Source organism: Notechis scutatus, chromosome 2, assembly GCF_049901735.1.
Source record: "Notechis scutatus isolate UNSWTSFEM ecotype Mainland chromosome 2, rNotScu1.2, whole genome shotgun sequence".
Lineage (NCBI taxonomy): Eukaryota > Metazoa > Chordata > Lepidosauria > Squamata > Elapidae > Notechis > Notechis scutatus.
In genome coordinates, this window is record NC_142010.1 from 188,466,999 (window position 1) to 188,489,693 (window position 22,695).

Consider the following 22,695-nt stretch of genomic DNA (forward strand, 5'->3'; position numbering starts at 1 on the left):
TCCGATGAAAAAGTGTCTCATTAGCAACCGCAAGCCATTTCATTAAGTGTTGAGCAGAATCACTCTAGGTGATTCTGAGCACCGTTTGCATGATTGAAAGATGGCGAAAATAGAACGGCTATTTAGTTTACCTGGCTCTAATTGAAAATGTAATAAACCAGAGTTTATTGAAAATAAAGGCTGGTAGGTGTGGCCTATTAGGTAGGGGGTTTCTCCCATTGACACCTTGTTGAAAGCTATGATGTATTATTCAGGCTAACGCTCTTGAAAGAATCACGGTGGGAAAATCCTTGGATATTTCATGCTGGAAATTTTTCCACTTTTCTCTCCGTAGATTTATCAGTCCCCAGCAATTAAAGAGCTGGGTATAATGGACAACATAATTTAATTGAGATGATAAATTACATCTTGTTGTAACCCAATGGGACAATGATGCATTGTTCAGGGCAGGGAAGGGGAATTGGGGAGAATCTTCCATTTAATTGCATATAACTGCAGCAATGTGTTCATAAGTATTCAAAACAGCCCGTATTCCCATTTAAACATCTTTTGTGAAAGAATATTTCTTGCATTCGGGAAGATGACAAGTTGTCAGGGAAGAGCAGTCCGCGTCAGTGCTCAGATTGAAGGGATGGCGGGGAGACGGCCGTTCTTTTTTTGATGGCCCCCTTAGCAATTGTTTCATTGAACTATTATTTATTGTTCTTATTTTCTCTAAAGAGTTTAAAGTTGCTGGCATACATTCTTGAATCTGTCAGATCCCACCGTTAATTTGCATAAACATGCTCGTCTCTCAGTCACTCTGGTGTTTGATGTGGCTTTTTTTTGGTTTTTTTTTATTTTTACATGCAATCAAACTTCATGCACTTAAAAACAATTTTGCTCACATGCTGATTTCATTTTTAAAGGAGAGAGAGAGAGAGAGAGAGAGAGAGAGAGAGAGAGAGAGAGAGAGAGAGGGAGACAATGTCCAGAAACACAATAGTAAGTTATACAAAGATATTCAGAGATGGGTCCCTTACATAAAACTGGGGACGTCTGAGCCACTCATCTGAATGTATAACAATTGTTTGTACATAGTTTTTACAGGGACTTTCTAAAGCTATTCAAGTCTGCAGGCATCTTACATGGCATCCTACAGTTTCTTCCAACAGGGCCGTGGATTAAGCAGACTTGGTTTCATTTGGTTCTTCCAAGTAATATTTTCTGCCCTCTCAATTATAGGATTGTTAAAGGTTTGGTTGGAGAGGAACAAAACACCAGCACCTTGTAAATGGGAACTTTCTTCCTTTTAAACAGCTTTTTCCAAATCCACATTATTTTCTTTATGTGCAGTCCATTTACGCATATGTGAAACTCCATAAAGATTGCACAAGTAGTATTAGAATCAGCATAAACGGAGCAGACACAACAGGGCCTCTGAGAAGAGTCCTGGTCTTCTGTCTCCATTGGTCCTCAAGACCTTTAGTGCAGATTATCAGGTCACCTGGTGGTTGAATACACCCTACACTCATTTTAGTCCTAAAGTGAGTGCCCTCTGGACTCTAAATTCAATTCACCTTTCAAAATGAACGAGAATCAAATATATTTTAAGGTAACTCAGCATACAGCAGCAGCAGGAGAGCAAGAGATAGCATTTCCCAATTAAGTCAAAATAACACTTCTATCCAGTCCAATCCCCTGTTCAGCAAAGAAACCCTACACCATTTCAGACAAATGGTTGTCTAATCTCTTTTTTAAAAGCCTCCAATGTTTCAGCACCCCGAACTTCTGGTGGCAACTAGTTCAACTGATTAATTGTTCTCACCCTTAGGAAGTTTCACCTTAGTTCTAGGAAGTCTTGATTAGTTTCCATCAGTGGTGGGATTCAAATTTTTTTTTTTACTACTGGTTCTGTGGGTGTGCCTTGATGGGCGTGGCAGGGGAAGGATACTGTAAAAATCTCCAATCAGAGGTGGTATTTGCCGGTTCTCCTAACTACTCAAAATTTCCACTATCGGTTCTCCAAAACTGGTCAGAACATGCTGAATACCACCTTTGGTTTCCATCCATTGCTTCTTGTGTGGTGCTTTGGAGAATAGACTGACCCTCTCTTCTTTCTGGAAGCCCCTCAAATATTGGAATACTATTATTATGTCTTTCAACAGCATGTATCCCTCTTCAATTACACCATTCACACTGGAATCTATGGACACTTAGAGAGAAGCAACATGATGAATTGGGGTGAAGAAGAGAAGCTGAGGTAGGAGAATCCTACATCCTTGACGATAAGGCAAAGCTTCTTCCATGGGCTTCCAAGATCTAGGTTGATACTCTCCTTAATTCAGTGGTGGGCTGCTGCCTGGTCACGTGGCTTCAGGTGAACCCTTAGCTGTGATCGCTGGCTGGGCCTGCCCACCCACCCTTGTGCCACCCTTTCCATATATAACTAACTTTCTTGCTTGTTTCCCCCTCCCCTGCTGCCCAGCTGAGTTCTGCGCCAACCCTGCTGTGGCAGAGCTGCTGAGTTGATTAGCTGCATGTTTAAAGCTCTGTTTTGGTCCCAAAGGGGTGCATGCATGAGAAGCACGTGCTCATAACCAGTGAACCGGTTGTGAACATAAGTGCAGCCCACTTCTGCCTTAATTAGTTTCCGTCCTTAGGGGTTCTAGAGAACAAGTCAATCAGAAGTCCTCTGATTAAAAGGTGAGGAGATGGATCCAACCCACAAATGCATTCACCTATTGTCCCTTTTTTGACCATGTCTCAAAAGCCAAGTTGCTTGGATGACTCAATGATTTTCTCTCTTCCCCTTCTCTCCATGCTAGCAGAGGCCTTGCGAAGAGGCTGACAATCTCCGTTGGCTGTCCCTCTTCTCTGTACCATCTTTCTAAATCAGGAGCCTGAACAACTGGCTCAAGCTTCTTTTATTTTCAGTTTAGTTTCCCTTCCTGGTGCTTGTTGTTCTGAGATGTTGGATTACAGCTCTCATACACATGTTGGCTGGTGGAAGGGAGCTATAACCCTTGACACCTGGAGAATATCATGTTGAGCTTGTTGTGTGCGTTTTTTTTTTATATACCGGCTGGTTGGCTGTGACAATGTGCAATGTGCTGTAACAGAGTAACATGTCACAGCTACATCCTGTTCCATCTCTGCATTTCTCTATATCGCTTATTTATAACTTGGCAGCTGCATGACCGACTTTCTTTCTTTCTTTCTTTCTTTTTTGCCTCCATAAACCAAGCTGCAAAGCTGGGGGTACTTATTTAGAGATTACATTTCTCCAAAGGATTGTTTTCAGTGCCTGTGTATGTTGTGTTATGCGGTTTATTTGATCAAAATAAAAGTCAGTAAAGCAGTTTACTTTGGGGAATTGTTGCTTCTCTCCTCCCATCCTGTGGTTTAGAGATTATATTAAGCAATGATATGTTTTCTTACAGGAAGACACTGGGGAAAAAATGTCTTCTCGGTTGATATACAATCACTGGACAATATCTCTGAATGTAGCGGGAGCGTGCCATTTGTTGTGAAGTTGTGGGTTTTTAATAGGAATTTAATGAAAAGACAATTCACATATGCTTACAGTAGGCATGTACAGAATTGTATGAATGAATGGTGGCTTCCGAAGTGCAAGAAATCTGATGTAAACCTTGGCACTCTCGTATGAAAGGCAGGTAATCCATGACATGCTGATACCTCTGGTCTTTTTATGCCAGCTTTGCTATTTGGTCATCAAAAGTGAAACATCACCCCAGTGATTCACAAATTGTGCTAAGCCAGAAAGTCTGCTGTCTTTGGTTTGGGTTAGTGCATGGATGGTGTACTAAATAGAGGTACCTACCATGTTCCCCAAAAGTATGACCTACTCAGAAAGTAAGTCCTAGCTTGATTTGTACACATGTGCCCAATATAAGCCCTACCCCCCAAAATAAGCCCTGATTAAGACCCGGCCCACTCCAGGGTGCACCAGTAAAAATTAAGCTAGGGTGGGGATGGGGTGTGTATGGAGCTGCCCTACTACTTATCTTTGGATAGTTGCAGCCAGGCCTCGCACACCTCGACCCATTTCTTCTGCATTTGGTAAGGCTTTCCTGAAGGCCTCTGTAGTTGATAACAGAGCTCTGGATCAATCTGGAGTTATGTTATCAGTTACAGAGGCCTTTCCTAAAGGCCTTTCCCTGAAGGCCTCTGTAGGTGGAGATTACAGAGCTCTGGATCAATCTGGAGTTATCAGTTACAGAGGCCTTTTCTAAAGGCCTTTCCTGAAGGCCTCTGTAGGTGATAACAGAGCTCTGGATCAATCTGGAGTTATGTTATCAGTTACAGAGGCCTTTCCTAAAACCTTTCCTGAAGGCCTCTGTAGGTGATAACAGAGCTCTGGATCAATCTGGAGTTATGTTATCAGTTACAGAGGCCTTTCCTAAAGGCCTTTCCCTGAAGGCCTCTGTAGGTGATTACAGAGCTCTGGATCAATCTGGAGTTATCAGTTACAGAGGCCTTTTCTAAAGGCCTTTCCTGAAGGCCTCTGTAGGTGATAACAGAGCTCTGGATCAATCTGGAGTTATGTTATCAGTTACAGAGGCCTTTCCTAAAACCTTTCCTGAAGGCCTCTGTAGGTGATAACAGAGCTCTGGATCAATCTGGAGTTATGTTATCAGTTACAGAGGCCTTTCCTAAAGGCTTTCCCTGAAGGCCTCTGTAGGTGATTACAGAGCTCTGGATCAATCTGGAGTTATCAGTTACAGAGGCCTTTTCTAAAGGCCTTTCCCTGAAGGCCTCTAGGTGATTACAGCTCCGGATTGATCCGGAGCTCTGTTATCAGCTACAGAGACCTTCAGAAAAGCCTTGCCGAATGCAGAAGAAATGGGCTGAGGTGTGTGAGGCCTGGCTGCAACTATCTGAAGCTGAAGAAGTTCCTGAAGGCCTCTGACAGTGAAAAAAAGGACAGGGGCGATGAGATGAGTCAGTGGATGACCATCCCCACCCCCCTGAAAATAAAACCTAGTGTCTTTTTTGGTGGCAAAAAAAATATAAGAAAGGGTCTTGCTTTTGGAGAAACACAATAATCATTGTGATTTGCAAGGCATGGATTACAGTTTAACATTCTTCATTGTGGCCTCTGGGATTCACAGTCTGTCCCTGAGCAGTCTGTCTGTCCATGATTTCTAGAGCTAGATTTTGGCAACAATCCCAATTCTGTAAAAGGTTTCCATTTGGCTCCCCTCTTGATCATCACAACAATATCTCTACAAGATCTGCTTTACACTTCTAGGTTTTTCACTTTCTAGTTGTCTTACCTTTATATTATTTTTGTTTCTGTGTATCGTTGGCTTATTGTAGCCTTAGCCCTTTGCCATGAGGGCAGGTTTTTTTTTCTTTTTCTTTTCATTGCAAGGCTGATGGTTTTAGAGGACACAAATAAAAACTATGTAATGTTCAGCAGAAAGCTTTCTTCTGCACATGATGTATGTGTGTGTGTTTGTGTGGTCTGATTAAAAAACAAGAGAGAGAGAGAGCACAAGATAGACTCTGGTCTACATTGTTGGCCTTCCTAAAAGGTTTATTGAGAAGGTTTATTCATCCTTCCAGCTGAAGCCTTATTATAAAGAGGTGCCATGGGGATTGTTGCCATTTCTTCCCTAAGGGAAAATATAACTCATATGTAAAGAATCATAGACATGGAGAAATTCTTGTGTCCATCTGTCTCTGTGGTTCAGATAAATTTAGTCAAGCAGTTTTAGTTTCACCTCAACTAGACTTCTTGAGATTATTTAGTCCTACTTTCTGGACCAATGACATTACACAAGGAAATACCTAATCCCCAATTCTTCAGAATGAGCAAAAAGGAAGAACAAATAATGGGGAAAAAAATCCCGTATCCCTGTGTCCCTTCTTTCCCCTTCTCTAAGATTAGAGATACAGGGGAGGGGAGGTTAAAAACTAAACATGCCAGAATGATCATCTGATGGTTAGATGAGTTCTGATTTCAAAAGCTTCATGTTCCTTGTGCCAACTCTACCAATTGTGCAGTATTGATGGATTTAGTCTGGTTCTTGATTTAGTCATTTCTGTGCCTGACATGCCCGAAATTGATTACTTTTATACTGATTCCCTTTATCAATAGTTGGGAAATAATCAAGATGTACAACCACAGATGGACTTGTGCGGATGCCAAAAAATATTGGACTAAAATCCACACATGGTTGGAAAAAATGACAAAAAAGCATATAGACTTGAAACCAGAGATATTTTTATTGGGAATTTTACCTGAAATATATAGTAACGAATTGAAATACCTGATTGTAAATGTATTAACAGCGGCTAGGATTGTGTTTGTGAAAAACTGGAAAAATGAGAAAGTACCATCACAGGAGGAAATTATTAAGAAAATATTGGAATGTGCTGAAATGAGTAGATTGACATTTGAAATCAGAGAACAAAATGATAAACAATTTTATAAAATTTGGGATCTATTCTATCAATGGTTAGACAATAAAACATGGTGATGAAATATGTAGATTTTTAGAACATAATGAATATATAAAAATGTATTTTTTTATTATATCTTACAAAATGATTGTAGGATAGATCTGAGATGATAATATGAACTGTCACAAAACAAATTAAATAAAATATGGATTATCTTGTAAAACATGAATGAATAATAGTATAGTCAAATGATTGATTAATAATGATATTAATGTATTTAGGAATATTTGATTGACAATATGAGAATATATACAATGTAATTGTAATTGAAGACTATGAAGTGGAAGCACAAAACAATTTGTAAACCAACCGACACACATATATGGAAGATGGCTTGATGTTTTTATGTTTTGCTTGTTTATGTTTGTCTTTTTTAAAAAAAAAATATGTACAACCACAGAAAAGGATGCAACTGAACAGTACATCGATATAAAGGCACAATTATATACAGCAACATAAAAAAAGGTCATTCTGCAAATTAGATCACCATTCATAAAGAACAAATATAGCCCTTTTTTGGTCAAAAAAAAAAAAAATAATAAGGTGAAGAACTGTGGATTATCCAAAGTTGTTCTCTTGTCAAACAGGCATGTTATCCATGAGTGCAGTGACCAACAGTTTCATGATACCTCATTGCGATATTTCACCTGTTGCTAAAAACAAAACAAAACAATGGGCAATGTTTTGGAGAGACAGATAGGTAGTGATTTGGAACAAGTATCTGCATTTCCTGCAGTAAATGATGATAAAATGTTCCTTATTTCAGAAGACGGTATTACAAAACTGTGGGTCACCGAGAATTGTTCAAAAGAAGATCCATTGGTAGTTTTGTGGAAGTTTTGCTCTGAAGAGACAACATCCCTAATGCATTTGTTCTCGCTCATTACTTTAATGAACCACTACAACTAATTATATCTCAAAGTTGCAGCTCTTAAGCAAAACTTCCTAATGGAAAAAAAATGGACTCTATTATTATTATTGTTCTTGTTGTTATTTATTTTATTTTATTTATTTTTATATTATATGATATTTTATATTAGTCGGTAGAAAGACTTTCCACCAGAAATTGTAAAGGAGGTTTTTAAGAAGAGGTTGGACAGCCATTTGTCTGAAATGGTATAGGGCAGTGGTGGCTAACCTTTTTGGGCTCCTGTGCGAAAAATTGTGCGCATACTCTCATGCTCACGCTCGCGTGCCAGCATCCAGAAGGCAATGTGCGCCCCCCTATGTCCCCTACGCATGCGCGTACAATCCCCCCCACCTACCCCCCGCCACCCACTTCCTGCACTGCGCCTAACAGCTGATTTTTGGCCGGTTTGAGGCCTTTTTTGGCCTCCAAAGGCTTGAGGAAGGCTTCTGCAGGCTTCTGCAAGCTTTGTAGGCTGAAAACTAGCCCCGTTTCATCACTTCCTGTTTTTCCGAAAATACCGGAAGTGATGAAATGGGGCTAGTTTTCGGCCTACAAAGCTTGCAGAAGCCTCCCTCAAGCCTTTGGGAGGTCGAAAAAGGCCGAAAATCAGCTGTGAGGTGCGCACGTGTGCAGTGAGGTAAGTTTGCCTGCAGCTTGCATGCTGGCACAAATGGCTCTGCATGCCACCTGTGGCACGTCTGCCATAGGTTCGCCATCACGGGTATAGGGTTTCTTGCTTGGGGTTGACCTAGATGGTCTTCAAGTTCCCTTCCAGCTCTCTATTATTTTGTTATATCATGTATTCTTTTCTTTATAGCCCACTTGTATACAATCCAAGATGCATTCTGGAATCTGAAATGAATTTTAACAGATCTATACATATCTTGTATTCAACTTGCGATCATTTAGTCGCAGGTATTTTAACTAACGTTAGCAAAGAAATATTGAAAAGTATTGTGAACCTCTCTCCCCTTACCCACTGAGCCTGGCTTCTACCTGAAGCTTATCTTTGTCTTTGTCTAGGTCAGGCTTGTCCAACCCGCGGCCCACGGGCCGCATGCGGCCCAGGTCGCCTCGTAATGCGGCCCAACGCCCACCCCAACCTTCATGAAAGATCCAGCGAGGAGGAGGAGGAGAGGCAGGCGAGGCGGGCGAGGCGAGCAACAGAAAAGGCGGGCAGCCGCAGCCTAAAAGTCCCGCCGTGCCACCTCCTGCTGTTGCCGCCGCCGCCACCGCTGTTGCATTTGCAGGAAGAGAAGTAGGCGCGAGGCGGGCGAGGCGAGCAACAGAAAAGGCGGGCAGCCGCAGCCCAAAGTCCCGCCCGCCACCTGCTGTTGCCGCCGCCGCCGCCACCACTGCTGCATTTGCAGGAGGAGAGGTAGGCGCGAGGTGGGGCGAGGCGAGCAACAGAAAAGGCGGGCAGCCGCAGCCCAAAGTCCCGCCCGCCACCTCCTGCTGTTGCCGCCGCCACCGCTGCTGCTTCTGCCCTGCCCCTGCCGCCGCTGCCGCTTCTGCCCCCGCCTCCGCCGCCACTGCTGCTTCTGCCCCGCCGCTGCTGCTTCTGCCCCCATTGCCGCTGCCGCCGCTGCTGCTTCTGCCCCCGCCGCCCCGCCGCCGCCGCTGCTTCTGCCCCCGCCCCGCTGCCGCCGCTGCTGCATTTGCAGGAGGAGAGGTAGGTGTGAGGCGGGCGAGCTTTCTTCCCCCCTCCCCCACCCCGCAAAATTTGGCCGGAAAATTAATAAAAAATAAATAATTTGCAGGAGGAGAGGTAGACGCGAGGCGGGCTTTCCCCCTCCCCCGCAAAATTTGGCCAGAAAATTATAAAATAAAAATAAATAATTTTTAATAAATAATTAATAATTAATAATAAATAATAATTCTATTTTATTTTATTATTTTATTAATAATTTAATTTAATTTAATTTAATTTAATTTAATTTAATTTAATTTAATTTAATTTAATTATTTAATTTAATTATGTGCGGCCCAAACCAAATTTTCATCTTCTAATGTGGCCCAGGGAAGGTGAAAGGTTGGACACCCCTGGTCTAGGTTCATTAATAAATACCTTTATGAATACCTTTCGATAAATTGTCTTCTCCAGTTATTAATTTTAAGGATTGCTTTTAGATATTATGTTTTTCATTCTCAGGATTAGTAATAGTTTGTGTAAAAACTAGACATCCCCTCCTTTTCATGGTAAGCTGGTATAATAGACATGCAGACACTACATTTATTCCTAAAATGGTTTTTGCTTTTCATCTGGGGAAGCTCTTAACTCTTATCTTTGCCCTCTACTCCAATGGAAACAAGATTTCATACTCAAGACATTAAAACAGCTCTTAGTTTTGACCTTTGGTTTGAATGAGCCTTTGTGTTTATGTTGCCAACTCCACACTTTTCCAGCATAGATCACTTCTGGCAATTAATAGTTGTTTTCAACTGGCTAAACGCTCTTATGTTAGAAGCCCCTCCACCATAGGCATGGTGACAACTGCTCCCTTACTGAGCTACCAGACTTGGCTGAAATGATACATAATTCATGCATTCTACTGTACCTTCATTATCTTTTACCTTGTTGATTTCCCTATGCCTCCAGGCTTGAAATTTTGGGCTTGGACAATCTGGAACAGCGCTGCCTGTGGTCCAGTCTAAGCACAGTACACAAAATTGTCTGTTACAACGTCTTGCCTGTCTTTAGCTTCAACCACAATAATACACAGTAATACATGGATACAAACTCAAGATAAACTGCTTCAAACTCAATTGCAGAAAATATGACTTCGGCACAGAGTGGTCAACGCCTGGAATGCCCCTACCTGACTCAGTTGTTACAGCCTCAAACTCTCACATCTTCAATCTCAAACTCTCTACTGTGGACCTCACTCTGTTCCTAAGAGGTCCATAAAGAGGGCATGCATAAGCGCACCAGCGTGCCTACTGTCCCTGTCTTACTCTCCCCATTTATCTGTATTTACTTCCTTTGTGCATGTTTATGTTTGTACCTATACTTGTTATCTTGTACATATTTGACAAGCAAATAAAATAAATAAAATAAAATTTGGCTTGGTCAGAAAACTCTTTGGTGATAATAAATGAGTGATTTATCTAAGAGACAGCATAATGCATGAAGACACCCCCTTTGTACATACTTCTGAATCCACTGATGGAATCTGTAGTTCATATTTCTTCATGGGCTCTACAACTACCCCAGCTCTTAGATAAGTGAATCCTCCAATTCTCTTAGATCCAAATATCAGTGTAGCACAAACAAAAATATTTCAGTCTTCTTCATATTCCCAAGAGAGGAGAAAAGACAAAGCCAGAGGCTGTAAAGAGATGTTCTCAGCCTAATGTTCAATCTCTTTAAATCCCTGTTAGTTTCTAGCTATAGAGTGAGATTTGGGTATTCACAGAACAGTAGAGTGATTTATACCTAATCAGACAACTACTGTAGTCCATCTAGCTTAATATTGTCAACACCGAATTGTACGATTCTTTTCTCATCCTACTTAGAGATGAAGTATTGAATGTTTTTGATGAAAAACCTGTGTTTTATAATAAGGGTATGGTCTTTCTTTTCAAAGTTCCTCAAAACACGTTTAAGGTATCTTGCAATAAGTTCTAACAATAAGATACAGAAATAATTAACTTGCATGGGGTTGGTGGGATAGCCTGAATACAACGTTAAAGTATCATTCCTCTTATAGTCCTGGTGATGCTGCTACAATTCTAGAACCTTCATTAAATTCAGGATTTAATACCCCTGGAAATTAACCTTCCAACAACCATGAATCCTGTCTTGCAGTTATTCTGGGTTGTCTTCAGATTCAGCTTGTTTGAGTCTTAGCTGTTGAGCATCTTGATACTTCTACTAGAACTACTACTAGAATCCCAAAGCTGGTGTGTGTCCTCCAGCTTTAATCTTCACCCAATGTCTTCTCAATCTCACCAGAGTAAGACACTAGATATGTTTGTTTCTCATCTTATGTATGGACATCTTGTCTGTTCAGAATTCAGAAACTGTAGCTTTCAACAGTATATTATTGGGAAATTGCTATATCTTAACAAAAATAAAGATTAAATTCTACATGGTTTTTATTGGCTTCTGCTACTCCCATCTAGCCTTGTTGGAAAGAGGGGGGAAAAACCTAGACCATTGTGCTTTGTTAAAGAAATATACATTTTTTCCCCACTGAAAGGATTTGTGTCATGCTTTAACAACACCTCTTCTTTGGGAATGTCTGTTAAGTTACACTAAATTGATTCTTTGTGAAATGTAGTGTTGTTTGGTCTGATGGCTACAATCCTTCAATTCTATGCTGCTGCTCCCAGAGTAACCTTAACTCGTGAATTGTCAATGTGTGGCACTCCAGATGTAGTTGAATTCCAGTTCCCATCAGCTGGAGCCTCATGACCCAAACTATAATGGGAATAGTAGCCTAATGCTTTCTGGAAGGCTGCAAATTAGCCATTCTTGCTTTAACTGGATTGATGTGCAAAGTGCGTATTTTCTTACTAAAATATTAGCACAAGCTGTAGGGAGTGGAGAAAAAGCCGGATTATCTTTCCCTAGTGTGAAGGTAAAGAAAAATGTATTTGCTTAGGGTATTTCAGAAACAAGACTGTTTTATCCTGCTCTGTTTTTGGCAGTTGGTTGGAATTTTTGCAAACCTGAGATAAGGAGTATTGATGTGGCCATGCTTGTTTTCAATTTCACCCAGATAGCTTTGCCACCGTTTGGAAAGAAAAACAATTCACCATTTTTAATTAATTAATTTATTTATTTTGTTAATACCTCAAGGCTCATTTTTACCTTCCCCAAACAAAATGAGCTTGATATTGGCAATGTCAAAGCAAATTAATTCCCGAAATATTTTTCTCATTTTGAGCAACTGCAAAATAAAAATAAAATAAAAATATGCATTTGGAAAAAAAAAAAAAAAAGGAACGTTTCACTGGGAACTCATCAAGGACTAACGCGTGTGGCTGCCAAGTGGGATGTGCAGTTGCCATAGCAGCAATCAATCTACTAAATAACTAGCAACATAAACTGATTCAAAGCAAAGACTGATTTAGGTCAGGAAATAACACTCCGTGAAAAGAGCGACTTTTCTCCGTGACTTGTGATGGTTGTGTTTGCTTTTATGAATGCACTTGAAATGCATATTGGAAGGATGGCTCCCTGCTGAGCCCAAGTACAAGACTGAAGAGCCCTTGAGCAGAAAGTGAAGAGGCAGCCCACTTAAAACTGATGTGCTGTGTTTCCAGCACATCCTCAGACAAAGACACAATAGAGAAAGAGAAGGTGTTCTAAATTGTCTGATGCTATTTATGGGGCCCTCCTTGGTAACAGATGAAAACGGATGGTGGTAAAAGCACACCAACTATTATGATCAAGAGGGTTGACTTGATAGTTCCTCCAAATGGATTGAAATGTTCTCGGGGCTTATTGGTGGGAGAATACGGAAGACTTTTTCCAGGCTTTAGACGCTACTTCTGACAGCTTTGAAAATGAGACACTATTATTGCTCAAACCATGGTAGCCATCCTGTGCTTGCTTGGCCACGTGAAGGCACCACCTAGTATTGGTTCATCATGCCAGAATTGGTAGAGAATGATTTTTCACATACCTCAAGGCATACAAGACTTTTTTTTTCTCTTCAGACATTAAGTATTAGCAGCGTTGAGTCCATTGATAAATTTGTTTCAAATATTGAGTTGTTCCACCTTACAGGGTAGAAAACACTTGTTGGTTGCACTGTTCAAGATCAAAATCATGCCAGTGATTTTCCTCCTGATGAATGGGCATATTTTATTTTATTTTAATTTTTTTTGTAAATTTTATTTGAGTTTTCACAAAGAGAAAAAAAATACAAATAAAACATCTTTTTTGAAAGTAGCGTAATCCCGGGTTACATTTCTTCGTACAGACACAAATTCAGGTTCATGCTCATTTTTATATTCTATTCCATATCTTATTACTATTTTACATTTTCTGCATAGCTTCTCCTCTCTTTTAATTTTCTCAATTTTATTTTAATTATCTCATCTCAATTCAAATCATTGTATTTATATTTTTTGTCTGTCCTGTTTCAATTATCTATTATCTTTTCTCATTAAACAAAATTTCTCCTGTAGTTACTGATTGGAGTATGACGCCTTTATATCTTTTCCCTAAAGTTGTAACATTCAATATAATACATAACTTCCATTCGGATTCTGCTTGGTACATTCTTAAAATACACACTATATTCTTAAAAAAAGAAAAAATTATAAATGTATATAATTAAAACAACATTCCATTCCAATTCAATTCTATCATTAATATTAATATTCATTAAAAACTTAACATTTTAACATTACTTTTCAATTAAATATCATACTTCTATGGGAACAATTATAAGCTTTCCATAGTTAATCCCCCCCTTCACTTATATTTTATAAAACATTAACTAATTAAAATGTTCCCATTCCTTCCTAATTCAATTTTCTCATTTATTTTATTTCACTTATTTTATTCATAAACATTTCACTAAATTACACTATTTTATCCCTCATTTTAATCATACGTTGTTTCTAATTTTCTAAAGTTATTTCTATTACTAATATAACAATACAATCTTATGTACCTTTACAGAGTCCCTTTTTCAGTTAGATTTTCACCCATTATCTCTAAATAGGCCCTGTTTCTCTATATCTTGCTCCAGTCCTTTGTAACTTCTTTTCCTTTCTTCTTCCCTCTCTTCTTCTCTCTCTCCCTTTTTACCCCTTGTCTCTCTACTTCTATTTCTCTCTTCTGTATTCCCCTTTTCTGTTGCTTTCCAGTATTATACTTATTTTTGAATTATTTTTCTTTTCTTTGGTTGTTTTTTTAAGTCTTAAATTCTCCATTCTCTTCCCTCCTTTCCTTTTTCTTCCCCACATAAAATTGCTTGTTCATTAAAGATGGCTTCTTCTTTGTCCCAGTCTTCTTGTTTTGCAGTCGTTTCTTGTTGTTTCTCATAGTTCCAAATCTCCATTTCTAAGAATTGAAAAACGAAGCCAAAAGAACCCTTCCCTTCTTGTGCATCTTCTTTGTACTTTTTAAGTTCCATTTTCAATTCATCCAGAAGTGGTGCCATTGTATAAATTTTTAAACAACCACCCGATTAATTTTAGTCATTCAAATATAATAACCAAGAATCCAAAGATCACCAAATAATCCAAATACACGCAAGCTGTTTCTTTTTTGCTCTTTTTTTTTTTCACTTTCTCTTCCTGGGGTTACTATTTAGTTGCAAAGTTTCAGTTAAAATGTATCTTTTAGAAGTCTTGTTGAAGTTTTACTGTAGATTCTTTTTAATTCCAGGCAGTCTCCTCCCTCTTCCAGATCCTGCCCTTATTCTTTTTCTCTCCCTTCCTGCTTATGAAAAGAAAAATTTTAATGTCCAGAAATCTTTGTTATCCCTTTGGCATTTTGTTTTATTTTCAGCTTAATTGCCTATTAATGTCAAAGCAGATTTTTCTGATTTCTTATTTAAGTCTCTTAGTTGTCAGTATAGGGAAGGAGAGAGAAGGAAAAAAAAGCCAAACCTTTCCCTTTTCACTTTCCTTCGCTGCTTCCGACTCTTCTTTGGGAGCGATGTTATTTTTTGTAAGTTTAAATTCCAGGGTACCTTAGTTGTTGCTTTTACAATTTAACCCAGTCAGCCAAAACTTTCACTTCTTATCTTCCTCCTGCACATTCTTTTCCAGTCGAGTTCTCCTTTGTGGTGGCCATTTCTGACCACCGCTGCAACCGCCTTCGGGAAAGAGAGTAATGGCCAACTGAGGAGGAGAGATGCGGCTCTCCACAACCCTGCAGGCAGTCTCCCCCGTCTTCACCACCTCTACAGAGTGGCTTAGCCCCGAAACCAGCCGGCTCGGGGCGCTCCAGTGGTGAGCCCAGACAGAAACCACGCACGATCGCAGATTTCTGTCTATAGCCGAAGCCCTTCAAACCGGAAGTCCGGCATATTTTATTTTCAAAGTGGATCTTTTTACTAAAAATGTTCCAAAGACTCCAGGTTCTTTCTTAATAATATGTAAGAGCTTTCAGATGCATCTGTACCTTAGTTCTTGCTAAAGCTGTTTTAAGGCATTGAATCAATCCAGTGCCTGTGTGTTTGTTTGTTTTTAAACAACATGTAGTCCCTTAATTCGGAGTAGAGTCAGGACGACTGAATGAAGGTGAGCATTTACAGGGCAGATGCCCTTCCTGATGCCTATGCAGAGTTCACAGCAGATTTTTTTTCTTTGCACGCTAGGAAAGAAACATTTGGCACTACCTATAATTGAACTTTCAACCTCCCGAGTGGGAGGCAAGCATTTTCCCACTAGGCCACCATGCCACTCAAATCCAGTGCCTGGTTAGTTGAGGTTAATTGTTACCATAGTCACATATCCCTTCCCAATCCACAATTTTTGCAAAAAAAAAAAAAGGTCTTATTGCTGCTTTCTATTAAAAAAAAAAAAAAAAGTAGACATGGAGCCTTTCAGTTTTACCGAAGTACAAGTTCTCCCAAATTGGTAACTTTCTAGTCAATACAACTAGCTTACCAGCAGCTGAAAGGAAAACAGTTTCAAAGGCATCGGCTCACCTATGTCATTTCTAGGAGCGGATATAATACAGCGATTCTTAATTTACTCTTGTTATTCCACCGAGAGCTGGGCCTTGATTCTTTGTAATAGTGTTAATTTTATCCAAATGAATGCAAGTGGCAAGAAATGTGTTGTGAATTGCACAGAACAGCCCAGTTGGAGCTTCCTGAAGGTCAATCTGTTCTAGAGTGCTATTTCCGTCAGCTATTAAATCTAAAACTTGATTGCTCATATTGAATGCTTGAAACACACAGTGCATCTACTACCTCAGCAGAAACGCTGGCTGGCTGGTGAAAAGAGGGGTAGAATATTGATTCGCGCTGATCGATACATTGGCCATACCCAAGATTTCCCTTTCTTACATACTGCAGTTTCAGCCTTTTAGGGAATAGCTGTCCCAACACACAAACGGGGTTTTGGCAACTCACACTTCTCTCTTTCGTTTTGTTTCCTTAGGAGCCCCTTGCCAGGAAATCAGGGAGAAAGACAGGCCTCCCACCGCACAGCTGTTCGCTTATTGTTCTTATTTTGACCAATATTTTAAGTATATATAAACACTTCAGCTGTCTATCAATACAGTAGTTATTCAACTCAATGGAATTATTCCAATGTATAATAAAAAGACTGGCGCTTTTTTAAAAAAAGAAAGAAAAATCAAACGCTTTCTGTATGTTTTTTTTAATTTTCTTCTGGAAATTATACTTAATTTCTAACATTTTGAATAGTCGTTCTTTAATAGTGGGAATGATTATGAACTAAGCCAGAGTAATGTTGCCATGACTTTCTGCTCAGGACAGGACAAAATTGAAAAGTTTGACTTGGGATTTGCTGAGTAGAGAAGTCTGCTATTGTAAAAATGGCTGGTACATTCAATAGGTTAAAGTAAGAAGTGGAGGCTGTAGCTTACTGTTTTTATTCTGCTGAAAGTAGTTGGAAATTCATGCTTTTTTCTTCTTTTCCCGCTGCCCCCCTTTTCTTCCCCCCCCCTTTGCCTTTACTGTTTCCCTATCTTTATTTTCATTTGTATTTTATAAAATGAAATTTAATTTTAAAACATAATTAAGGGGGGGGAAAAGAACAACGTTGCTGTAATCAAATTCACAAACTGTCAAATATTTCATCTTTGGCTTGAATAGTTCATTCCACCACCACCCCAATACCTTTTCAGAAACAGAAAAAGCTACCTCATGATAGTATCAGCTGCAGTAATTTTTGGATGTTTCTCTTCGAGCAGAGGTGAGCAGCCTGTGGTTGAGGTCACCTTCCAGTTTCCCTTCCCAATGGTCATGCTTACTGTTTATTAAGAACCACAGGGTATTCCCTATCCACGTTTCAGACGTAAGACTTTGGGGGTTAATTTTTCCTTCAGAAAATGCCAAAGCTGTTTTGTTTGGCCTTCAGACCCACTCTTTGCTCTCCCCTTGAGTCAAAGTCTCCATCCATGTCATCCAAGACCTGGTGACTTTTCTCTCTCTATCGACATATTCCTATTTATCTTTTTGTTTTGTTTTTGTTTTTAGGTTGATCATTTTCCCTTTCCCGGGGTAATCAGTCCCCCTCCCCAACAGCTTTTAGAAATATTGGTCTCCATCCCAACCCAAATTAATTTTACAGAAAAAGAATAGGTAAACGAAGGGTGATATTTCCAAAATGTATTTAACAGAGAAGGAGGAAAAAAATTGGAAAATGGAATCAAATGGCTTTCCAGCTTGGAACTAAGAGCTGCCAATCAGCAATTTTAACTTGATTGTGCGAGAGCTTGCTTGGAAAGTCCTCCATGTGGTCTTTCTTTTTAAAGAAACTTATTGGCCTGCTTGTTTGTTTGTTTCTGAATTGTTTGAGAACTGAAATCAAAAGTCTTTTTCTTTTTTGTATGAACTCCAAGAGGTCTTTGACCCAAGTCTTTTTGCTTCTAAAATGCATTTATATCCTGCCAGGAATACAAGGCAGATGGAAATAAGTATTAAAACCTATTGGCCTGATGATGAGGACTTTATTATTGAAATAATGGCTGGCCACCAAATGCTACAAAGAAACTTATGGATATGTTTCTTCTCCATCTCCTTATGCCTCCCAAAACTATTCTGTATAACTTTCTGGTGGCACAGTGATTAAAGTGCAGTATTGCGGGCAAACTCTGCCCACATCCTGGAGTTCGATCCTGATGGGGCTCAAGGTTGACTTGACTTTCCATCCTTCTGAGGTTGGTAAAATGAGGACCCAGATGGTTGGATTCAATACGCAAAGAATGCTTCTACATTGAAGAGAGATATAAGCCTAAGTGCTATTGCTATAACTCCCAATTCTCTTTTAACTTTTACTTCTGAGCTTACTTGCAAAGAAAGCACCAACCACGAAAGCTTCAACCATTAATGGTTGGTGATTTTAAAGCATGAATGTGCAAGTGATACCCTGTTTCCCTGAAAATAATCCCTATCCCAAAAATAAGCCCTAGCACATTTTATGTGTGCACCTAATATAAACCCTACCTCCAAAATAAGCCCTCCTTAAGAGCCTGAGCAGTCAGTTTCCTGCTCATTCTGTATGGTTGCTCACAGTGCTATGGCCACAAGTTGAGGTGGGGGTGTTGAGCTGCCCCTCACCACACAGGCTTACTTCAGGGCCCTCACAGCCAGGTCATCCATGCCCCAACACCTGCCTCAGCAGCAGCACCAACAACCATGTGCAGCAGGAGCCCACATAGCTTGCGGCCCACTTCCTCTGCTTGCTCATGGCCACAATGGAGCAGGAGGCTGAGTGGTTTGGTGGTGCCACGACCATGAGGCGAGGATGTTGGGCCATAGATGGCCTGGCTACAGGGACCCTGAAATAAGTCGGCATGGAGCAATGTATTTTTTAAAAAATTTGTCAATTACAAGATAATAGGTATAAGTAAAAACATGGTTATGAATACATGGATACATATAAGAAAAATAAAAAAAATAAAAAGAAACAATAGGACAGGGACGGTAGGCACGTTGGTGTGCTTATGCACGCCCCCCCCCTACAGAGCTCTTAGGAAAGGGGTGAGGTCAATAGTAAACAGTCTAAGGTTAAAGTTTTTGGGGTTTGGGGAAGAAATCACTGTGTGGCAATGTGTGGCAGCTACACCCCCTGCCTTGCAATGGCAGCACTGACACACCACATGGCCTCCTGCCCTGATGCGAGGAAGCAGAAGAAGTGGGCCTCCCATACATAGGGGCAAAAAAATAAGACACCCTTCAAAAATAAGCCCTAGTGCCTATTCTGGGGGCCGGTCTTGTTTTCGGGGAAGCACAGGGTATAAGAAAGGAATCCAAGATGAGGTGGCTTAACAAAAGCGATCTCTACCCTTTTATTCAAAGTATCAGACACTCTAATGTTATACCCACATTGGTTATATTGAGCTGGTTACTTTCAGTGCAAATAGATGCCAGTTCAGGATGAGTGGCTTGCACGTGTGCATTGCTTTCCAGAATAACTAGGATTCCCGTGAAGGCTTTCTTCCCTGCAGAACATGTCATTATTTGAGGAGAAGTGCAGCTGGCAGGTCTTAATCAGAGTGTTGCTTCAGATTTTTTTTTTGAATGTGTCTTATTTATTGGCTGTATCCAACAGAGTTTGAGAACTGCATAGCAGAATCCATTGGCCCTTCTGGATATTTAGATATTTACTCCATTCTCTCCCCATGAAGGTATCTGTCACAAGTAAATAGGGACTCCCTAGATGCAGGGATCTAGAGGCTCTCAAAACATATATCCTACTGTGAATACACCATAACCATTTTAATGAGGTATAGAGTATAATCCAAACTTGAAATAATAAGGAAGAGAGAGCAGCTACTAAGCAGGGGAACAGCCTGTCTCCTGAAGTCATTGGGCGGTTTCACCGCTGGAGGCTTGAAGCAAACTCTGGACAGTGGAATCTGTGGGGCTCTCTGAGCTTGGTTATTTGCTTTCGGATGTTTCATTCATGACCCAACTAGACAATATTCATCAATGCTAGTAAGGTGTGGGGTTTGCTCTCTCTTTATAGGCATTCTTGAAGAAGAAAATATTGGTAGCTTGGAGGAGTTTGGACAGTTGCACAGCTGGTTGGGGAATTCTGGGAGTTGAAGTCCACCCACCCAGTCGCCAAGGTTGAGAAACACTGTTCTAAAGTTATGATGGTAGGTGGAAATGATCTTGGGAGGCAGATGGAAGAGCAGACGGAGAGGATAAACAGCATTTTTTTTTTAAATCAGAAAGGGCATGGAAAATGTTAATCCAGAAAGGGCATGGAAAACCCTCTCTCGTTTTCCACAGAATAAAATGAGAGGAGGTGAGAAATACTTTCCATCTTGCAAGATTCTCTTACTGTAAGTTCATTCTGAATTCCTGGTAAATTTCTGTCCCGTATGTTTTTTTTTTTTCAGAAGTGCTATGCTTTGATGCTTGAAGCTGTGACAGAGTGACCGGCCAAAAGTCTGGCCAGGTCACCCAGTGGACTTTAAGGCATAGCCAGCAAGCATGTGTTCTGACCCAAACTTGGTTCCAAGGAAGCAAACACGAGACAAAGGTAACAGCACAACCTTTTAATGTTTCTTTACGAATCCCGTTCCTTCATGGGTGAAAGGCTGCTTCAAACCAATTAGCTCTGATAAGAAAGCTTTGCCAAGGTTTTGCAAGGCTGCCAAGAACACCAGATAAAGTGACTAAGCAATAATTCAAATACAAAGAGTCTCCAAACACCAACTCAGATATTCCTAATGTCCACCAGGCTTGAGTGTAAAACTTCTTTGCCTTCTGCAAAGAACTGCAGTTTCTCAGCTGGCTTTTATCTCCTCAGGGAGGGGCCATTACCCTGCAGCCTTACTCCCGAGTCGCCTACAGGTGTTGGGCCTACAGGTGCTTTGGAAAATAACTTGACCCCTTCCTGTCTATGGCAGCCCCTCAAATATTAGAACACTCCTATCAGGTCTCCCCTGGTCCTTTTCTTCCCTAGACCAGCCATGCCCAGTTCCTCTCAAATTAACAAAATTAATTTGTCAGTTGCTCCTCTTTGCATGAATAACACAACCAGAAGTATATAATCATAAGCAAGGAGATCTGTTAGAAACAAGAAGCATGTATTTCAGAGAAAAATATACTTTTTTTAAAAAAATGGCACTTATCTGGATATATGTATTATTAGCATTCGGAAGTTGCAAAGAATTTGATGGCATCCCAAATATTAACAAATGTGTTATTTTCATTTCGTCTCCATTAGGACACAGAGTTCTGAGAACGCAGGCAGAGAAAATTACCTATAAATAGCATCCATTCACATACAGTTATTGGGTGTGACAGATTTATTTTTCTTGCGTTAGCGGGCTGCTTAACACATGTAGGTCAATTACAAAATATTTTTGTCCAGTGTTTAGCATTAGAGGAAAAAAAATGTTAAAACTCCCAAGGAATTCCAACTAACTGTCTTGCAATATAATTGGTCACTATAAGTCTGTCACTCAAGGAAAGACCATCTTGAAGATTATATAAACATTCCAGGAATTTGAAGTGCTCTGTCATGGCCATTTCCACAAGTGGCCAGTCTGTATAATGTATTGTATGAGATTTTTGCTGAAGATGTTAACCTACAAAGCCTACAAAGGCCAGACCTCTTTTCTTATCAAGAATATTTAAAACTGGGTTAGAAAAAGAATATTTGAATAATGTCCATTTAGTTGCACTTCCTAAAATATAGATTTTCAGATGTCATTAACAAGTTTTCAGAATGCATTCTTTGTGGAACTCTGAGAATTTAAATCAGTTGCACCAAATAGTTTATTACTTAGATGACATATTTATTAGATTGAACGTAATGTTGTGTCTCTTAACTACAAGTCTCTCCTTTTGTACAGAAAGAGAGGGAAGAAACACAAATGTGCAAGATGCGATCTGGGTGGGTCACCAGCACCAGAGGTTTACTCTTCCGAGCTTTTGGAGCCATCCTCAAGGAACTTCTGTCTACTGGAATATGTGCTTTGTGTCAACTAAAAATAATACTTCTTTGGTCTTTTTAGTTGCCAGAAGAAAGGGAGTGGGGGAAAGCAGTGCATTCCTTAAATGCTTCAGACAATCACTTTGGCAACCAAAGCTTCTGGCACACAAAATTATTACTGGAGATCATGACTGATGACTCTTGGTTATGGATGTGTTTCATTGGAGAATATACATCCAGGGGATGAGGTGAAGACCAGGGTCAAGGGTGAAACAAATGATGTGTCAGAGTCGGCTGCAAATGCAGACATGTCAAATGCAGACATGTCAACTCCTAATAAATCAATCTTTTTTACTCTGAGAGATGCGGCTAGAGACTTATGATTTGAATGGGGGTGCATGTTGGAGTCCTGACACTTTGGGTTATTCTAGGCATCGTATTTATGAGGTGCCTGCCTATTGGTTATTGTATATTAAGAGTTGCAGGGGTGCAGTGGTTAGAGTGCAGTACTGTAGGTTATTTCTGCTGATCACTGGCTGCCAGCAGTTTGGCCGTTCAGGTCTCACCGGCTCAAGGTTGACTCAACCTTCCATCTTTCTGAGGTGGGTAAAATGAGGACCCAGATGGTTGGGGGCAATATGATAACTCTGTAAACTGCTTAGAGAAGGCTGTAAAGCACTGTAAAGCTGTATATAAGTCTAAGTGTTATTGCTATCCTATCCCATATATTTGCCTTCATTCGTGAAACATATATT

The 22,695-nt window shown here is 40.1% G+C and overlaps 1 pseudogene; it reads left to right on the plus strand.

Moving 5' to 3' along the window:
- Nucleotides 1-3,793: 3,793 nt before the first annotated feature.
- On the plus strand, nucleotides 3,794-7,406 carry LOC113415032 (proteasome assembly chaperone 2-like; annotated as a pseudogene).
- Nucleotides 7,407-22,695: the final 15,289 nt, after the last annotated feature.